The following is a 22,498-nucleotide window of genomic DNA, read 5'->3' as shown; positions in this document are numbered from 1 at the left end:
GACTGGCATCTTATCCGCATGGCTCTAACGGATCGTGCAGCCACGTCTCGATCCCTTAGTCAGCAGATGGGGACGATTGCAAGACAACAACCATCTGCACGAACAGTTCGACGACGTTTTGCAGCAACATGGACTATCAGCTCGGAGACCATGGCTGCTGTTACCCTTGACGCTGCATCACAGACAGGAGCGCCTGCGATGATGTACTCAACGACGAACCTGGGTGCACGAATGGCAGAACGTCATTTTTTTCGGATGAATCCAGGTTCTGTTTACAGCATCACGATGGTCGCAGCCGTCTTTGACGACATCACGGTGAACGCACATTGGAAGCGTGTATTTGTCATCGCCATACTGGTGTATCACCTGGCGTAATGGTATGGGGTGCCACTGGTTACACGTCTCGGTCACCTCTTTTTCGCAATGACGGCACTTTGAACACTAGACGTTACATTTAAGATGTGTTACGACCCGTGGCTCTACCCGTCATTCGATCCCCGCGAAACCCTACATTTCAGCAGGATAATGCACGACCGCATGTTGCAGGTCCTGTACGGGCCTTTCTGGATACTGAAAATGTTCGCCTGCTGCCCTGGCCTCTCACTCTCCAGATCTCTCACCAATTGAAAACGTCTGGTCAATGGTGGCCGAGCAACTGGCTCGTCACAATACGTCAGTCACTACTCTTGATGAACTATGGTATCGTGTTGAAGCTGCATGGGCAGCTGTACCTGTACACGCCATCCAAGCTCTGTTTGACTCAATGCACAGACGTATCAAGGCCGTTGTTACGGCCAGAGGTGCTTATTCTGGGTACTGATTTCTCAGGATGTATGCACCCAAATTGCATGAAAATATAATCACATGTCAGTTCTAGTATAATATATTTGTCCAACCCGTTTATCATCTGCATTTCTTCTTGGTGTAGCAATTTTAATGGCCAGTAGTGTAGATGAATTTAAGGAATTCTGCTGCCTAGGCACAGTACAATAACCAATGATGGACGGAGCAAGGAGGACATCAAAAGCGGACTAGCAAAGCCAAAAAGGGCATTTCTGGCCAAGAAAAGTCTACTAATATCAAATATCGGCCTCAATTTGAGGAAGAAATTGTACGAGTACAGCATTGTATGGTAGTGTAACATGGTCTGTGGGAAAACCGTAACAGATGAGAATCGAAGCATTTGCGATGTGGTGCTACAGACGAATGTTGAAAATTAGGTAGACTGGTAAGATAAGGAATGAGGAAATTCTGCGGAGAATCGGAGAGGAAAGGAATATGTGGGAAACACTGATAAGGACAAGGGACAGGATGTTAGGACGTCCGTTAAGACATCAGGGACTGACTTCCATGGTACTAGAGGTAGCTGAAGAGAGCAAAAACAGTAGAGAAAGACAGAAATTGGAATACATCCAGCAGATAATTGAGGACGTAAGTTGCAAGTGCGACTCTGAGACGAAGAGATTGGTACAGGAGAAAAATTCATGGCGTGCCGCATGAAGCCAGTCAGAAGACTGATGACTAAAAAAAATCATCAGTGGAGGCCAAAAATACACCAGATAAAATTAAGATACTTTAGACATATCAGTGTAGAGAGTTGCATGAGAGGTAAAAAGTTGTAATGCTCGGGAGACCCGAAGGTCGAAGCTGTAGACGAAAACGAAGGAGAAGATGGACGGAGAACATAAAAGAAGGCTCTAAAATGACACTTGAGAATCTGAGGACAAAAACAACCTCCTCGCCATGAGCGGTGGTGCAAGGTTACTTTATGTGCTACCATAATCTCATACCCAAGTATGGGACTACTTCTTTACACTTTGTGATCAAAAGTACCCGGACACCTGGCTGAAAATGGCTTACAAGTTCGTGACGCAATCCACCGGTAATGCTGGAATTCAATATGGTGTTTCCCACCCTTAACCTTGATGATTGCTTCCAGTCTCACAGGCACACGTTCTATTAGTTGCAGGAAGGTTTCTTGGGGAATGGCAGGCCTTTCTTCACGGAGAGCTGCACTGAGGAGAGGTATCGATGTCGGTCGGTGAGGCCTGGCACGAAGTCGGCATTCAGAAACATCCCAAAGGTGTTCTACAGGTTTCAGGTAAAGACTCCGTGCAGGCCAGTCCATGTTATTGCCGTGTAACCACTCCGCCACGGACCGCTCATTATGAATAGATGCTCGATAGTGTCGACAGATACAGACGCCATCCCGAACTGTTCTTCAAAAGTGGGAAGCAAGAAGGTGCTTACAACATTAATATAGGCCTGTGCTGCAATAGTGCTATGCAAAACAACAAGGGGTGCAAGACCCCTTCATGAAAAACACTATCACACCGTAACACTACCACTTCACAATTTTACTGTTGGCACTACACACGCTGGCAGATGTCGTTCGCCGGGAATTAGCCATACTCACAACCTGCCATCTCATCGCCACATTGTGTACCGTAATTCGTCACTCCATACAATGTTTTTACACTGTTCAATTGCCCAATGTTTACACTCCTTACACCAGGCGAGGCCTCTTTTGGCATTTACCGGCGTGATGTGTGGCTTATGAGCAGCCGCTCGACCATGAAATCCCAGTTTTCTTACCTTTCGCCGAACTTTCATAGTACTTGCAGTGGATCCTGATGCAGTCTGGAATTCCTGTGTTATGATCTGGATAGATGTCTGCCTATTACACATTACGACACTTTTCACTGTCGGCGGTCTCTGTCAGTAGACAGACGAGGTCGGCTTGTACGCTTTAGAGCTGTACGTGTCCTTTCATGTTTCCACTTCAATATCTCCTCGGAAACAGTGGACACAGGGATGTTTAGGAGTGTGGAAATCTCGCGTACAGAAGTATTACACAAGTGACACGCAATCACCTGACCACGTTCGAAGTCCGTGAGGTAGGTACGCGGAGCGCCCCCTTCCGCTCTCTCTCACGATGTGTAATGACTACTGAGGCCGCTGATATGGAGTACTTGGCAGTTGGTGGCAGCACAGTACACCTAATATGAAAAACTTATGTTTTTGGGAGTGTCCGTAAATCTTTGATCACAGAGTGTATATAACAAATGTACTTTCAATAACATATGAGAAATGAAATGTGAAATGTACATATGACCTGTAGCATGGTCTACTTGATAGAATCTGCTATTACTTTGGTAGACGGCAGATAACGTGACTCCGGGTAAACCATTTTTATTCAACCATCAAAAATATCTGAAATGCAGTGACCCATCAGCCGTGCAATAACAGATACTTTGACCGTAAGCAACATGGATGATCAGGTCTTTAGTACTCGTACACTTTTAATTTTATTCAACATAACAGATACATTCTCACACTTGTTTACTGTGGTGTCACCGCCAGACACCGCACTTGCTAGGTGGTAGCCTTTAAATCGGCCGCGGTCCGCTAGTATACGTCGGTCCCGCGTGTCGCCACTATCAGTGATTGCAGACCGAGCGCCGCTACACGGCAGGTCTAGAGAGACGTCCTAGCACTCGCCCCAGTTGTACAGCCGACTTTGCTAGCGATGGTTCACTGACAAAATACGCTCTCATTTGCCGAGACGATAGTTAGCATAGCCTTCAGCTACGTCATTTGCTACGACCTAGCAAGGCGCCATTATCAATTGCTATTTGTCTTGTAATGCATGTACCGTCAGACCGAAGTTCACCAATTATGGATTAAAGGTAAGTATTCCAGAAGCTACGTACTTTTTTTACTAGACTCAACTCCTTTAACTGTTCCAGACCTCACGCCAGCCTGCATAAGCTTAAACGCGTGCCTTTCGGCTTCCTGTCCTAGTGGCTTGGCTGTCTTGCCAAGTCACAACATTTACTTTCATGGAAATTTATTCTGGTTTTCCTTTTCAACAAGTGTAACTACAAAGCTTGTGTTTATTCACTTTGTTCTTGCCTTATACAAGTATATGGTGAATATATCGTCTTTGTTACGTCGTTGAGTGCTATGACCATTTTCTACCAAACATATTTCTTTTCCTTCGGCATTTGTGCTGTGAATCTCTCGGATCCGAGAAGCTTCTGTCATTTCTATATTCTTCTATAAGCAACTGTACAGTTTCCTCAGATCATTCCATCGGTAAAGCAACTTATGCCATCAGTAAGGATAACACGATAGACGAAAGCTTTCTGAACTGCTAGCAGCAAAACAGAAAAAAGGTGAACTTTCTTTGATAGTTCGCTAAAAGTCCGGCAACCATCGGAACACAAGCGAACACCAGCGAATGCGAATCGAACACGACAATGCAGTTCGCTCGCTCTCGCCTACCGTTTACAAGAGAGGTAAATCCCGTTCGCTAATGCTCGTTCGCGCGTGACCGCTGCGGTGTAAATCAGGCTTCAGGAAACATGCTTTGCTGTTGTTTATTCTGGTAATTTATATATTTTAAAAAGATAAGACCGCTTTAGCTGTAAGTCCTTTATTTAGAGGCACAAACGAATTCACTGCATTTTAGCAGCAGCATCAGGTGCAGTGTGTACAAACTGATATACAAAGACTCACGTAAGACAAGAAAACATAACCAAATTAAAAGTAGACGTAGGCTGAACATACTCACAAATTTAAGTCATATTACAATCGATAAAATAGAATAGGATGACCCAGCGCTCGTAGCAGTTTTTCTCTATGTAGCGGGCGTCTAACATGAAATAATGTAGAACGCTCCCGTGATACCTAGAAATGAAAGTTAACAAGAAATAATTCCTAATAAAATACTATCACGTAGGTAAAATACTAACAAAATCCTCTCACCGTGAATTACAGTATCTGGATAGCTAACAGGGTCCCAGTATACCGAACTACTCATCAACGTACAGACCGTATATGATCATCTATGAGATTACGTAAACTGCTGCAAAACCGATCGTTCCTATAAATATAGGAATTTTCAAAATTATGCGTCCGGGCTGTGGCTGCCTCGACTACAAAGTCTGCTGAGTAATTCATGTATTTATTATCCTTATCGAATAACAATACGACCAACACTACGAATTTTTCGACTCACCTCAATGTATTGAAAAACAAGCGAGCAGTGCGATGCGTTTCGTTTTGTGTATTCTGTACACTAGGTGAGAAAGCCGGCATTGCCTAGGTATTTATTCATACAGTGAAGGCGCAAGGGAAATGGTACACCTGCCTAATATCCTGTAGCGCCCTTACGAGCACATGGCATGGAATGCCTCGTTGGAGGGAATTGACACCATGAACCTTTCAGGGCATTCCATAAACCCGTAAGAGTACGAGGCTGTGGAAATCTCTTCTGAACAGAACGTTGCACGGCAACCCAGATATGGTCAAGTGGAAGTGTTTAAACTCAGAAGAGTGTTGTTGGACTCACTCTGTAGGAATTGTGGACGTATGGGGTGTTGCATTGTCTTGCTGGAATTGTCCAAGTCCTTCGGGATGCACAATGGACATGAATGGATGCAGGTGGTCAGATAGGTGATTACGTACTTCACCAGCTGCGACATAGTCACGAGTATGAACAGTGATCTAATACTGTCAAATGTTTTTTATTCCAGTCACAATATAAATTCCTTTGACCGGTTTCAGTCAGTAATGACCATTTTCAGATCTGTTCTACACCATGTCCTAATGTGATAAGGCCGTAATGGCAATCGTCAAAACACATAAATATACTCAGCACAACTCTTGACGATGCTGTGCTGAGTATATTTTTATGTTTTGACGGTGCCATTACGACCTTCTCATATTAGGACTTGGTGTAGAACAGCTCTGAAGATGGTCATTACTGACTAAAACCGGTCATCGTCGAAGGAATTCATATTGTGATCAAAGACTAGAATAAAAAACATTTGATTACGTGCTTGTCACCTGTCACAGTCGTATCTAGCCGTATCACTCCAGCTGCACACGCCTCATACCATTACAGAGCTTCCACCAGGTTGAACAATCCCTGACGACATTCTGGGTCCAATGATTCATGCGGTTGTCTCCATACCCGTACGCGTCCATCCGCTCGATACAATTTGAAAAAGAGACTCCTCCGACCAGGCCACATGTTTCTACTCATCAACAGTGCTATGTCGGTGTTGATGGGCCCAGGTGAGACGTAAAGCTTTGTGTCGTACAGTCGTCAACGGTGCACGAGTGGGCCTTCGGCTCGGAAAGCCCATATCGATGATGTTTCGTTGAATGGTTCGCACGCTGACACTTAGTGATGGACCAGCACTGAAATCTGCAGCAATTTGCAGTGCGAACGATTCTAATCAGTCTTCGTTGGTCCCGTTCTTGCAGGATCTGTTTTCTGGCAGCAGTGTTGTCGGAGATTTAGTATTTTACAAGATGCCTGATATTCACGGTACACTTGTGAAATGGTCGTACGGGAAAATCTCCACTTCATCGCCACCTCGGAGATGCTGTCTCCCATCACTCGTGCGCCGACTGTAACACCATGTTCAAACTCACATAAATCTTGATAATCTGCCATTGTAGCTGCAGTAACAGATCTAACAACTGTGCCAGCCACATGCTGTCTAATATAGGCGTTGCTGACCGCTGTGCTGTATTCTATCTGTTTACATATCTCTGTATTTGAATAAGCATGCCTCTTCCAGTTCCTGTGGCTCTTCAGCATAGATGTGCCTAGGACTTCATAAGAGTGCAGTTTGTTTCGACTTATAAAACTCCTGTGTATACAACGTCTGAAGTAGTATAAATTGAAACATGCGCGAAGAACTTGTTTGCCTCACTAACATGGAAGGGAGCCACGCAGAGCTGGCCATGTGAAAAACAATTGACACTAAGGTACACCCTCCACAACAAGCAGCGTCTGTCCTTATGATTTGTTTATAGTCATGGAATAACATAAGTCAACAGTGAATTGTGCATGTTTAAAGCGAAATGCTAAATTGTTAGAATAAGTGGGGTATGAGAACTTGCTCGCCTGCCGCTTGTATGATGTTACTTTGGAAAGAAGTAACTTCAAGCCTCTTTGAGTTAAGGGTTCTCAGGAGCGAGATAATGCATGATATTCTGGTTCAGAGTTCCGCGTTCCACCGTGAATTCGAAGGGAGTTCTCAAAGAGCTTGATAGTCTAGAGCTTCGGGAAGTCTCGTCTCACGATCTTCATGGGGTTATTGAGACCGCATAGTCGTAAGTATTTTAGCCGTTCTGATGTAGTCAGAAAGACTCGATCGATTCCTAGGCATTTTATTCGTAAAACTGAATCAGAATGTGATGAGTAGTTACCCTTATCACAAAGCAAATATAATGAATTTGTTTTTCCTAGCAAATAATATAAATAAAGCCTATTACAAGAAGCAAAGCATTGTCTTTAAGTTTTTAGTACACAAAGCGAAATCAGCTAATACGTATATCCTAGGTAAATAATTTAAATGATTGTTTGTATTCGTGAAGATGAGATAGAGAGGCTTAATTCTGTCACTGACGTAAACTTCCGAAAATGTATCTGTCATTCAGTTCAACTAACAGCAAAATCTACTAGTTCTTTGGTGTACTACGAAACTAGAAGTGCTATCTATTAGTTTTTTGGTTTACTACGCCATGATTATACATCTGAATTATTAAGCTGAGTTGACGATTTTAGAAAAAACTTTAAATTACGATATCTTTTGTACCTGTGTTGCGATAATGTTGAAATTTCCCCAAGCTACACTCAAGTTTTGTGTGAAAATCCCATGAAAATTCGCCTAGTAGTTTTGGAGATCACCGAGTTAAAACCGACAAATAGACATACAAAACGCTTTTAAACAATATTTTAAATTACGATATCTATTTTTTCTTCCGTGATACAGCTCCACATCACGGCTCTTCTCTCTTTGTCCCTCTCCACCCACCCCTACCATTTTCTTCTTGGACCACTGCCCCCTGCACACCATTACCTCTCCTCAAACGCTATCTTTCCCTGCGTCTAAGTTCCCACTCCCCCTTCACCTACTATGTATCATCTCCATAGTTTCTCTATGTAACAGACCCTTTTCTCTTTACCCACATCCATTAACCTCAATGGAACACATTCTTTCCTCTTACAGAACCTCTCACCCAGTGGAAGTCCTTCAGATTTTAAGTACAAGTGCAGTTCTTCGGTGCTCTTTTTCCTTCAGACGAATTTCACCCTCCTGAGACGTATTTTTGAAATGTATATATTTGCGTTTTTTAGTTGCCTGTCTTTGATTTTTAATTTAAAATCGAACAATAGCCACAAATTTTGTTTTCTCTTCTATATTTTTTAATTCTCCTGGTTTAAGAGCGAAATACTGTACCGCCGACAGCCCATCCCCTGCCCATATGGGGCGAGGGGGATAAATAACAATAAAGGGAAAAAATCCTTTCGTAATTAGATTCGGATGAAATAAAGCTTATATGTTACAGCAAGCTGCGCTCAAGTTACCTCCGATATTACAGTTTTATTGTTAGTATAGTTGAAGACATCCTGTTGTTGGACTTAGGTTATGCTCCTTATTTTTATGAACAGTACTCATTATCTTTATCAAGAATTAAGTATTGAAATAAAACGTGCATACGAAACGTCATTACGTTTCCGTTACGTATTCCGTTTCTGTTCTTCCATAACAGTTCCACATTGCTTTCTGCTGCCATAAAAAGCTTTATTGCCACTTTTATTATGTTTTTATATTTTTGAGAATGAAGGCAGTCGCAGAAAGTTATGATACTGCACCTTCCGCTGACACATTTTTTTTTTTTTTTTTTTTTTTAACTTTATTGTTATTTTAAAACCTGTACAAGTCAGGTAGGCTGGCAGCGGCACACTACGCCGCTCTTCAGCCATAGCGTTTTACAAGAGTATAAAACATGGTGAATGACAATGAACAAAGTGACGGGCAAAAGAGAGAGGTCACAGAGACATAAAAAAACACGGAGTCGTTCACATGGGACGATAACAACACTGAAAACACGTTGGCACGGCGCACAAAACACTGGTGAGTCCGACGGCACAAGTGAACGTAGGAGTGGGACGGCGGACACCAAAAACACTATATGACGTCACACACACGAAGCACAAAAGGCGACGATCTCCGGCGCGCGAATGTTCACTATACGTGTGCGAGTCCGGGGACCTGCCAAAAGAGGAGGAGGAGGAAGGGGAGTGGGAGAGCGAGAGGGGAGAGCAGAGATGCCACGGGCAGGGGAGATAGGGGGGAGGGAGGAAGGGGGAGAGGAAGCCCGGGGGAAGAGGGGGAAGGGAGGGGACAGGGAGATGGAAAAAGAAGGGAAGAGAAGAGAAGGGAGGGAGGGTGCCGAAAGGAAAGGACACGGGAAGTGGGGGGTGGGGCAGGGTCAAAGTTGATAGGAGGGGTAGATGGAGGGGACGAGGACATCATCAGGGAGAGGGAGCTGGCGGAAGCCACCTTGGGAGAGGGTATGGAGGGTGGAGAGATGGAGACCGGGTGGGACGTGCGAATACAGGCGCGGCAGCGGGCGGGGGTGGGAGAGGAGCGGGGAAACGAGCGGGTGAGGAGGATCAAGTTTACGTGAGGTGTACAGGATACGTATCCTTTCAAGGAAAAGGAGGAGGTGGGGGAAGGGGATGAGATCATACAGGATCCGCGTGGGGGAGGGGAGACGGATGCGATAGGCAAGGCGGAGAGCATGGCGTTCAAGGATTTGGAGGGATTTATAGAAGGTAGGGGGGGCGGAGATCCAGGCTGGATGGGCGTAACAAAGGATAGGGTGGATGAGGGATTTATAGGTGTGGAGGATTGTGGAGGGGTCCAGACCCCACGTGCGGCCGGAAAGGAGCTTGAGGAGACGGAGTCGGGAACGTGCCTTGGCTTGGATTTTCTGGAGATGGGGAGTCCAGGAGAGGCGACGGTCGAGGGTGACGCCAAGGTACTTAAGGGTGGGAGTGAGGGCGATAGGACGGCCATAGACGGTGAGATAGAAATCAAGGAGGCGGAAGGAAGGGGTGGTTTTGCCTACAATGATCGCCTGGGTTTTGGAGGGATTGACCTTGAGCAACCACTGGTTGCACCAAGCGGTGAACCGGTCAAGATGGGATTGGAGAAGGCGTTGGGAGCGTTGCAGGGTGGGGGCAAGGGCGAGGAAGGCGGTGTCATCGGCAAACTGGAGGAGGTGGACGGGGGGCGACGGCGGCGGCATGTCCGCCGTGTACAAAAGGTACAGAAGGGGGGAGAGGACGGAGCCTTGGGGCACACCGGCGGAGGGGAAAAAGGTGTAGGAATCGGTGTTATGGATGGTGACATAGGAAGGACGGCGGGAGAGAAAGGAACCGATCAGACGGACGTAGTTAATGGGAAGGGCAAAGGTTTGGAGCTTGAAGAGGAGACCGGAATGCCAGACGCGGTCATAAGCGCGTTCGAGGTCAAGTGAGAGGAAGATGGCGGAGCGACGGGAATTAAGCTGTTCGGAAAGGAGATGAGTGAGGTGAAGGAGAAGATCGTCGGAAGAGAAGGATGGCCGAAAGCCACACTGGGTGACGGGAAGGAGGCGGTGCTGGCGGAGATGCTGGTGGATGCGGCGGGTGAGGATAGATTCTAGGACCTTGCTGAAGACCGAGGTAAGGCTGATGGGACGGTAGGAGGAGACGGCGAACGGCGGTTTGCCAGGTTTAAGGAACATGAGGATACGGGAGGTTTTCCACAGGTTGGGGTAGTAACCGGTGGACAGGACTACATTGTAGAGCCTGGCCAGGGTGGAGAGGAAAGAGACAGGAGCTTCACGAAGGTGACGGTAGGTGGCACGATCGTGACCAGGAGCGGTGTTGCGTTTTGTGCGGAGTGTATCAATGAGATCCTGTGTAGTGATAGGGGCATTGAGTTCCGTGTGTGTAATGTTGTCCAAGTACTGGAAGCCAGGAGCGAGGGGAGGGGAAGAGGTGTCAGTTCGATCACGGATATCGGAGAAGAGGGAGTAATCGAACTGGGGATCATCGGGGACAGAAAATACATCGGAGAGGTAGGAGGCAAAGTGATTGGCCTTACTAAGGGAGTCAGGGAAAGGGTGATCATCATGGAGAAGAGGATAATAGGGGGAGGGTTTAGTTCTGGTAAGGCGACGGAAGGCCGACCAGAACTTGGACGAGTTGATTGGTAGGGTTGCATTTAAACGGGTGCATGTCTGTCGCCAGTCCCGGCGTTTCTTAGCCACGAGCAAATTACGAACGTGTCGCTGGAGTTGCCGGTGGCGTCGTAGTGTGTCCGGGTCACGCGTGCGGAGGAAGGCACGGTAGAGACGACGGGATTCGCAGAGGAGGAGAACGGCCTGTGGGGGTAAGGTAGGACGGTGGGGGTGGATGGCGACAGTAGGAACGTGGGCCTCTACGGCCTCAGACAAGGTCCGCTGGAGGAAGGAGGCGGCATGGGTGACATCGTCAGGGTGGTGGTAGGTGAGAGGGTGGCTATCGACATGGGTGGAAAGGGTATCCCGGTAGGCATTCCAGTCGGCTCGGGAATAGTCGTGGACATACTTAGGGGGAGGGTCAGTACGAGGGTCGGGGCGAGGGCGACGACCGTCTGAAACGGTGAGGAGGACAGGGAGATGGTCGCTACCAATAGGCTCCAGGACATCCACCGTGATGCGGCCAAGGAGGTTGGGGGAGGAGAGGATAACATCAGGAGTGGAGTTGGATTCAGGACGGGTATGCCGGGGGATGGGGACGAGGTCACCTTGAAGGGTGGAGAGGAACCGATGCCATCGCCGTAACTGGGCAGCGGAACGACTATGGATGTTGAGGTCGGCGGCGATCACGTAGGAGGAAAAGGGACGATCGACGTGGGAGAGGAAGTCGAAGGGAATAGGAGCATTGGGGCGGACATAGATGGTGGCACGGGTAACGGTAAGGCCGGGGAAGAAGAGACTAAGGATTAGGTGTTCGGTGGGGTCGGGAAGGAGAGGTTGGAGCCGAACGGGGATCTGGCGGTGGTGACCAATGGCAACTCCGCCACGCGCAATCGGGAGGGGATTATCGGAGCGGTGGAGGAGGTAGGGCGAAGTGTGGACTGTGAGTTGGGGTTGCAGGAAGGTTTCATTGAGGAGGAAGGCATCCACGCGGTGGGTGGCAAGGGTGTGCAGGAACAGGTTTTTGTTGGCGGGAAGGGAGCGTATGTTGTTGAAAAGGATACGTTGCTGTCGCGCCATGACTGGGATTTAAACGAGGGTGTCAAGACGGGAGAAGGTAAAATGGGCCTGGTTGTTGGAGTAGGTGGCGTACATCTTGAGTTGGAAGATGGAACGGGCAGCAAGGGAGATCTGCTGGAGGGTGTGAGGGCGCTGAAAGGGATGAACATTCTGGAGGACGATGGTGAGGAACCTGATGATGTCCTCAGCGGTGGGTGGGGGACGAAGGGAATTGCCAGGAGGGGTGGGGGCGTCCAGAGGATGGACAGGTACGGTGAGTTCAGGAGTGGTTGGAGGGGGTCGGGCTTTACACTTTTGGGAGTAGGTGGGATGAGGGAGATTGCAGGTATTACAGGAGGGAGGGGATTGGAGGTTAGGGCACTGCCGGAGGAAGTGCGCCTGCCGACAATGCGGGCAGGTGTGGGCCTCGCGGCACTCAGCTGTGGGGTGCGCATTATAGTGCAGACACCTCTGGCAGCGCAGGGATTGAGGAGGGGAACGGGAAGGGTCGACCTTGTACCGCTGGTGGAAGAGGAGGGCACCCTCCTTCAGGAGACGGTCAATGGAGGGGGCGTCCTCAGAGAAAACCCGCATAAGGCGGGTGGGGCCGGCCGAGTTGAAAATGCGGCGGACCGCCCGCACCTTCAGCGTGGGATGGGCCTGGAGCTCCGCCAACACCTCCTCCTCCGTGATCGACGGACTGAGCCGCGTGATCACGGCGGTGAGGGTCGGCGGGCGACGCGGGGGTTGGGGTTGGCGGGTAGGAGATGGAGAAGGAGCAGGGGTAAGGGAGGCGTTGGGACCAAAACGGGTGATGGGGAGACGGGAGAGGATGTCAGTATGGAGGGTTGGGCTGGGGGAGGAGATGAGAACAGAATCTCGGCGAGGAGTGAGGAGGGAGATGGGGGCACCAGGACAATGCTGGCGAAGGAAGAGGGTGAGGTTCCGGGCTTCAAGGAGAGAGGGATCAGGACGGGAGAGGAGGTAGCGGTAGGAGGAAGGGGGAGAGGAGGAGGATGAGGGGGCAGGGACAGGCGGGGAGACTTCCATGGCATCATGGGTGGGGGAAGGAGGACGAGGCGCAGCCTTTTTGGAAGCAGAGGAAGCAGGGGTGCCACCGGGGCGCTTGACGGCGGTGGAGGAGGTGTGGGGGATGGGAACAACGGGAATGTGGCGGGGAGGGGCAGGTCCCGGGGCCGGAGTCGGCGCCGGAGATGGTGACGGTGACGGTGAAGGCGACGATGACGATGACGGTGGCAGTGGCGGCGGTGATGGCGAAGGTGACGGGGAGAGCTGGGCGTGGGCAGTGGTCCGACGGGCCACCACCCGAGCTGGAGCTGCAGTGACAGGCTGGGGGAGTGGGAGGAAGGGATCAGAACGAGAGGAGCGGGAGGAAGAAGCGGGAGAGGGGGCGACAAAGATAGAGGGTGAAGGGAGAGTGAGGAGAGGTGGAATGGAAGGAGGGAGGTGGGACTGGGCACACCAAGTTATAGTGGTGGAGGCGGCGGAAGGGGAGGTATAGACAATGGCGGTGGTGGTAGTAGTGACAGTGGTGGTGGGGGCGGACATGACGGGAGAGAGAAACAAGAACGAACAGAACGAAGAGGAGAGGACAGAAACCGGGGACAGACAAAGACGAAGACGGATGAAGACGAAGACGGCCGTAGACCAGGGTCAGGACGGCGGCGATGGTGGCGACCAGGCGGCACCGGATGGCGGCGGCGGCGGCGGCGGCGGGCACCGGCGGCGGCGGCGGCGAGCACCGGCAGGCGGCGAGCACCGGCAGGCGGCGACCAGGCGGGGGCGGCGAGCCCCGGCAGGCGGCGACCAGGCGGGGGCGGCGAGCCCCGGCAGGCGGCGACGGCGGCGGCGGCTGCAAGGACCGGAAGGCGGCGACCAAGCGGCGGCGGCGGCAAACAGACGACACGGCAGGGATCTTCCACGTCGAAGGCGCACCCTGAGAGTAGCCCAGGCAGTGAAACTCTTCGATGAAGAAGAGAGGGAATCCAACCCTCGAATGGCTGACACATTCAGCTGGCTCTGGATTAATTCCGCGTTGCAGTACAGTAAACTGTGAGAATAACTAACAGCCCGGAATTCTGGTACTGTTTTTGATAATATACACCTCTGTGTGCGTGTCTTGGTGCTTCGTGATGAATTTTTCAATCCTGCGTTTATTTTTCTTCTTGCTTCTTACCATTATTGCACGCATGGACAATCTCTAACGGAATCGTCGCAGCCGCGTAGTATGAGTGTTGTAGAGATGCAGTGTGAATGAACAGTTTGCTATACTGAACACCCCTACGTGAAACTTTAACACATGTTGTTCTCACCGCATTCGTTTTCTATCAATAGGCCACCTACCAAATTATGGTAGAGAACGACAGAACTGAATATATGGGTCTAAAATTGAAAATAAGTTCAACTGACGAGTATACTATTTGCAGAGGCATTATGTATAAAAGTAACCGAACGTACAGATATGAGTGACAAGGGACGGCTCAGTTGTCACTTTCTTTAGCCAGTGGTAACGTGCGCGTACCTGTATAACGAGGGAAAAAAAATTGACATATGGGGCAGCAAAATTATAAATGTTCACGAAACATCCAATTCAGAAACTGCAGGTGAACAATCAAATTAACATTTAGTTTTAGCTGAATATACAGGGTATTTCGAAAATACTTCTACAATCTCTGGGTACAGATACATTATACTAAAATAAGAAAAAAAGGCTAGTAACGTGAGCTCTAAACTTTTCCACTAGTGGAGTTGTGTTTCATAGTGTATAGACGATGAACAAGTGTTCATAGTTCTTAAGGTATGCATTTTAGAGCCCTTGATTTCTACAAAATTTATTCATGTTTTGGTCTACGGAACCTGTGCCCAAAGTTTCTAAACCTATTTTTGAAACGTCCTGTATTATCTGAATTACGGAAGGGGACATAGCATAACAAAACTTTATGAAAATAAAAACTGCGTCCAGTATGAACATGGAAAGCGAAGTTTGGGCAGAAGAATCAAGGACTTGTAGAAGAACGAAGATCATGAAAACGCCGTAACTCTACAAGGAAAAAATTGAAATAAAATTATCTGATTATGTAATGAGAAGTCACAGCAAGAGGCACACTAATTTTCAACAATGTTTTGTCAGGCAGGAAGTGGCATCTTGTGCTTTGCAGTAATTAAGAAAGTTAAAGACATGATGTAAACGAGCACAGCTTGAAGTTACAGCAAAAAAAAGCAATACAAAAATTATACTGAAGAAACCTTGTAGTATTCAGTTTGAAAGATTGAATTTATTGTAGTAGAAAAATCGAGAACTTTAAATTTTATAGCAACGAATAATCTACATAATGGTTGTTGGCTTAATCATGTGAATTATCTTTTGAAAACTACATCGGTCTTTGGTAAGCTGCGTGCAAGGACCAAGAACTCGAAACTCGGCGGCGGAAAAGCCCGTCGCGAAGTGCTAAGTGTTTGTGTTTCTTTCTCGGAGGTTCCGCTCCACCCGAATTGGCGAAACTTCCTCCCACACCCGTACTCCAGAAAAAATCGACTGAAGTTCACCCCAAGAGTCTCCACAAGGAGAGACACTGGCAACTTTCGTCATCTGATGCCTATTTTCTCGCAACTTCGCGCAGACTTAATTCTCAGTGGTGATCGAAGGCGTTGCAGTTTCTACAGACGTGCTGTCGAGAACGGGTAAGTTAGCTGAAGGACGAAGACTGCCAAACTGTTTCGTAGACAAATAAGCCGCGCCAGATAATTCCCGATTTTCCTCACACTGGACGTACAGGAAACGGCTGTTATTTTTCACATCCCTGACAGGGTCATTAAGACTCAAATCGCTATGCACTGAAGATGAAATATTTACTAACTTTTCTCTTTTTTAATAAGGCGACTTACATGAGAAGATTCCTAGTTCTTTGTGATTAGTTACGTTAGAGTGGATGCACATACGTCCGCTTCCATAACTGAGTAGACAGAGTGGCTGACTGCGATGTTGAAGGATTCGGGTTCGATTCCAGGTACTGCCAGGGATTCTTCCTTGGTGAGAGGACTTGTACGCTGTGCACTTAGCCTTGTGAGGCCAAGTAAGGTCACGTAGTCCGCAGCTCGTGGTCTCGCGGTCGCGATCTCGCTTCCCGAGCACGGGATCCCGGGTTCGATTCCCTGCGGAGTCAGGGATTTTTACCTGCCTCGAGATGACTGGCTGTTTGTATTGTCCTCATCACTTCATCCTCATTTATGAAAGTGGCGAGTTTGGACTTAGCAAAGGTTGGGAATTTGTACGGGCGCTGATAACCGCGCAGTTGAGCGCCCCACAAACCAAACATCAGCATCATGCAGGTCACGTAAACAGACGACGGCCGGGAGAGCGTTGTGTTGACCCCCTAGACCTCTGCCACCGTTGGGCCCAGTAGATCCTGTGGACGGCGCTTACGTTATCTGACAGACAAACGTGTAATTCAAAATCTAGAGCTCTTGCCGTTGCGGTGGTACAGAAAATTTCATTCTTATCGCCTCAGAAACAAATACATAGAAAAATTAGGTGTTGCGATTTATTTATTTACTTATCCACATTATTTTCATCCTAACAGATTTAGAACACCATCTCTGTGCTCTTCTGATTACAATACCATTTGTTAAGTTGTGATCTTCAATCTGAAGAACCTACATCCATCTGAATCTCTTTACTGTATCCTTCTCTTGATCTACCTCTATTTTTATTCCCTCCTCCAACACACACACACACACACACACACACACACACACACACACACACACTTTCCTCCAGTACTAAATTGGTTATCCCTTGATGTCTACGAATGTGTCCTGTCAACTGATCACTTCCTTTAATGAGATTGTGCCACAGATTTCTTTTCTCCCCAATTCTGTTTAGTATCTCCTCATTAGTTACGTGATCTACCCATCTAATAATCAGCATTCTTCTATAGCGCCACATTTCAAAACCTGCTGCTCTTGTTTAAACTGTTTATCGTTCACGTTTCACTTCTGTCCTTGACTACACACTAGACAAATGGAGGGTCCAGGATATGAATGAGTTTTATAAATTTTGTAGGACATTAATATTTCTGTTTAAATGTTTTCTTCTTCGTATATTTATGTAACAATATACACTTACCTTAGAAAATTACAAACCCTGAGTAATATTCTGTGAATATACGACAGTACTATAACACATTTATTCAAACGTCAGTTGCTACATGTTAGAAAGTTGAGTAAGGGTAACTTATTCAATGAACGAAGGAGCTGAGTCCATCCATTCAACAAAGCATTAGCATTGCATATTTCTTTAGTATTTGTAAGAATCAAACTATATTTAAAAAACAAATCAAGATTGCCTGTTCTGATTGTGGGAACTACAAGCAACAGGAAGACTGTCATAATATTCTCGTGCTACTGTTCTACAGAAAAATTTCAAAAATCTCCAGGTCTAGGTGCTTCTCATGAAATATGGGTAGTTGGTCTGAAAAAAGGTAGAACATTTTATACTTTCAAATTATATCATAGTAACAATAATCAAAAGGCTTTGAGATTATCTTACAGTCTGACTGGTATAAGAAAACCCAGGTAAATTAAACTCTAGTCTATTGGATCCTTCAACTAGTTGTGCCGTTTTTTGATAGCAGGGGTCACCTATGCCTCATTCTAGTCGTTCTGAATTATACAAACATTGGGTGAGCTCTGCCAATGAGGAGTTTTTTAACAGGATGTGTAGGAGAAGGACACTTTTGCTTGTACAAGAGCATCAGGAATACTGCCCACTGGCGAAAAGTTCCAGATGCTACTTTAACAACGTTAAGTAGAGAAAGCTTTGACGGTGCTGATATGAACACCTCTGCCTAATCTTTGAGAACTTCTGTACGAGCTTTCTCATTTATAGGTCGCATGTTTTTATCACATTACTAATATGTATTTCCTATCACTGGAAGCGTATATTTTACACTGTCAAATCTTTCCTCTGTTGTAGCTAAATTGTGGAAAAATCGAGTATGTGTGTAGTTCTTATTTTGGCCAGAACATGAACCACAAAATATGTCCAGATATTTCACGGCCATGCCAAGGGAATATTAACAAAATGTGTCAGTCATTGAGCAGACTTCACCACTACATTTTTTTGGCAACACACTCATTGTACACGATAAATTTACTCTTTGCATTTGATAAACAGTGTATGTTGAAAGCATACATAGATAACTGCCGTTTATAGTAACAACGCTAGTTGTAATGTTAGGCAGAGGCACATTCTTTCAAAAATCCATACATATGGATTCCTTTTCCATAATGTTTCGACATTCCTTCTTAGCTTTTTTTTCCTCTCATAAAAGATGTTGGATTGCAGTTTGTGACAATCGCATTAAGTTTCGAAATTCTTCAATTGAGTCTCAATTCGTTTACTTCTACTACTTCAGTGCACTTTTGTTTTTCCAGTACGAGGCATTTCACTTTGGCTGTATATTCGTCACAGATACTACATGTAACTGTGCGGGGATACCGAAAGGAAATATTGAGGTTCGTATTAAACATGTCTATACTTTTCATAAGTGCCTTAACTGTTGGGCAAGCCACTTTGAATAATAATTTTATTTGCACCTAGTTCCTCAAAGAGGTATACTTTACCTGTATCTTTTAGCCCCTAATAACTGTTTCTAATAGGAAAGGAGGCAGTATGCTGCTTAATGATATTCACTGTTTCATCACTTAATTCTTAGTAGTACGAAGACTAGACACTACATACTGAATACAGTTTCTTTCACCCCACCCCCTATTTGTTCCAGAACTCTATACTTGTAGGCTGCATTCTTAAATCATGCTTCACACTCGTCTTTCGTAGGTCTTCTACGCTGTATTGGAAGAAAACAGGAATGAGACCACATTGGTAATCATTCTGCAAATCTACAGATTCCATAAAGTTGAATTCTTTAAAATAGATTGTCTGGTCTCTTCAGGCACGTTGTCGCGGCACTGTAGCCTTCAATAGCAGTTTTCTCCCTTCTTATGAGTTACTAAATTAACCTTTTTGCTTACCTCAGATAAGCAGTCATGATTTTTTTCTTTTCTTTGTTAGTTGCTTTCCTTCTTCTATACTTTCGCTACAGGCATCACTTAATGGCTCACGTTCCATATCCGTATTGTCGGAAAATTGCAGACGCTTTAGTGCACTGTACAAAGACTTGCACAGAACAGCTTAATACACCAACAATGCACATGTTTACAAGAATGTTTGACAACAACTCCTTATCTGGGCGGCAATAAACACTTAATGGACTAAGCCATTTATTCCCCTGTTACATATGGACTGATCCCTTTCTTTCTCTGTACTGCATTTTTTGAAAGCTATTTACAGGGAGTAAGACAGGGTTGTAGCCTCTCCCCGATGTTGTTCAATCTGTATATTGAGCAAGCAGTAAAGGAAACAAACAAAAAATTCGGAGTAGGTATTAAAATTCATGGAGAAGAAATAAAAACTTTGTGGTTCGCCGATGACATTGTAATTCTGTCAGAGACAGCAAAGGATTTGGAAGCGCAGTTGAATGGAATGGACAGTGTCTTGAAAGGAGGATATAAGATGAACATCAACAAAAGCAAAACAAGGATAATGGAATGTAGTCTAATTACGTCGGGTGATGCTGAGGGAATAAGATTAGGAAATGAGGCACTTAAAGTAGTAAAGGAGTTTTGCTATTTGGGGAGCAAAATAACTGATGATGGTCGAAGTAGAGAGGATATAAAATGTAGGCTGGCAATGGCAAGGAAAGCGTTTCTGAAGAAGAGAAATTTGTTAACATCCAGTATTGATTTAAGTGTCAGGAAATCATTTCTGAAAGTATTCGTATGGAGTGTAGCCACGTATGGAAGTGAAACATGGACGATAAATAGTTTGGACAAGAAGAGAATAGAAGCTTTTGAAATGTGGTGCTACAGAAGAATGCTGAAGATTAGATGGGTAGATCACAAAACTAATGAGGAAGTATTGAATAGGATTGGGGAGAAGAGAAGTTTGTGGCACAACTTGACCAGAAGAAGGGATCGGTTGGTAGGACACGTTCTGAGGCATCAAGGGATCACCAATTTAGTATTGGAGGGCAGCGTGGAGGGTAAAAATCGTAGAGGGAGACCAAGAGTTGAATACACTAAGCAGATTCAGAAGGATATAGGTTGCAGTAGGTATTGGGAGATGAAAAAGCTTGCACAGGATAGAGTAGCATGGAGAGCTGCATCAAACCAGTCTCAGGACTGAAGACCACAAAAACAAAAAACAAAAAACAAAAATTTACAGTATGACTGACCTTGTTTTAACCTACGTACTGCAATAGGAAACATTAGGTCGGCTGTTTGAAAAAGAAAAGAAATATTTGCTATAATGTATACGAAAAAGTGCTGCTTTGTAGATTGAAGGCTTGCAGACAGTGAGATGGTGAAGCATAATGAAACATTTTTTTATTTCGAAACTTTTATCGATGACTTACATTGTGCCTGTCAGATAAAACATAAGGGACCTACAGACTATATTTTTGTTCGACGTGTGTCTCAAACTGTCTCGAAACTATTATTTCATTGACACTATAATATGTCACTTCTTTATCAGTTTACTGGCTTTACATAAGGAATTTCTAAGATATAAGAACACTGAAGAATATTTGATAGAGCAATTACTATTAAAAAATTGGGTATAATGGAAGGATTATTGCGCTACAGGGGCAAGCACCAGTTTTGCATAAATTGTGTTTTCTACTACGTTATGTTGTATGGGGACAGGAATTTTACATAGTAAAAGGACTATCTCCAATGACGGTTGATGCAGTAGATGGCCTGAGAAGTAACTCCTATGACTTGTTCATTCTAAATGGATGAGTACAGAATGTGTTCCATGAGTTGCTGTACTGCTCTAGCCGTTTAGTAGTTTGTCTCTTGCATATCTTCAATGATGGGACAATGGATACTGAAAACGCTATGAATAATTAAGCAAAGGTAAGTAACACAAAAACTGACAACTTCAAAATCGGTCAATTATTGCAAAAAAGAGAAAGATGAGGAACCACCATAGCAACAATACACAATGAGGAAAAGTTGTTCGGACGAGAGTTGCTTTTCGGACCTGAGCAATTACCTGATATCATTAGCAGAACTAAGGTTCATATAATTTCTGCCCCATTGATTAAAATCCAAGCCAGGGGTTTTCAGGTAAAAAAAGACATAGTATAGGGATGGGAAATGACACGAGTGTTGCAAAGTGAAAATTTCGAAACGAGCACAGTCAGTGAGGAAGCTGATGTAAAAAGATTGTCTTCATAAAAGAAAGGAGACGTCACAAATATGATGGAATACCTACGTGACGTGCACGTACAGTTTTACAAGGAATTGTGCCAAGACTGAACGATAAAACCAGAGGTTTTTATTTCGAAACTTTTTTGGTGAACTTAAGCCGTTTAGCATTTCACTGGAAATTTATTTAGAAAATTCAGATTTTAGTTGCTATTTTTTGGCTGTAACTTGCTTTCGTAAACTCAAAGAGCTAATGTTAATGAGGAATTAGTGCAGATTTATGTTCACATTATTTGTATAATAATCTACAGCGTTCATTTTATTTTATTTTATTTTATTTTACTTTAGCTCATTTAGCATGGTATCTCTTCAAGTATATCGTCCAGATTCTACGCAGCACAAAATTTGTTAGACCTTCTCTATCAAAAATTGCAGAATTGGTTAATCAAGGTAATCAAGGAGTAGCAATGCGGCCACAAAATCCTTTTATTTCCGTGACATAGTATCCTTGTAGTAGAATGATCTCGTGTTGACCTTGAGCATCCGATGATAAACCGTGAACACAAAAACCACAACAACTCTCTCCCCCCCCCACAAGTAGCAATAGCAGGAGTTCACAGATATTTATTAAATGCAGTGACCGTGAATTAGAAGTCAGAGAGTCTAAGTTACAACACTGAAAATAGTGTGGCACAGTGCAAGAAACTGCCTGAAGAATGTCGAGAGGCAAAGTGAAAGTCCAGTAACAGCGCAAACACAATTCCGACGAATACAGCCTGTAGCCAGTAGCCGAATAGGGCGTTGGTCGTCGTGGGAAGATCGAACCAGAAGTTCGTCGATAGTATAACACCGTACAGTACCACGAGCAGAGAGAAGTGGAGCGGCTTTTATACCCGGCTGTGGCTAGGGGGCGTCATTCAGTGCGACGGGTGGAACGAGTGGCTGCTGCATGGTCGTTGAGAGGGGGCCTGTGTAGTTACACGGCTTCCACCTGGTCTGCTGTATCGTCAGGCTCAATATCGCTGGACGTGCATTTATGAGCAGCGTCACGGTAAAACGACGTTCACCACTATCGTGTCGGTAATGTAGCGACGGACGAAAAAAAGGA

The sequence above is a fragment of the Schistocerca piceifrons genome, chromosome 6, assembly GCF_021461385.2.
Source record: "Schistocerca piceifrons isolate TAMUIC-IGC-003096 chromosome 6, iqSchPice1.1, whole genome shotgun sequence".
Taxonomy (NCBI): domain Eukaryota; kingdom Metazoa; phylum Arthropoda; class Insecta; order Orthoptera; family Acrididae; genus Schistocerca; species Schistocerca piceifrons.
This window is presented reverse-complemented; position numbering follows the sequence as displayed.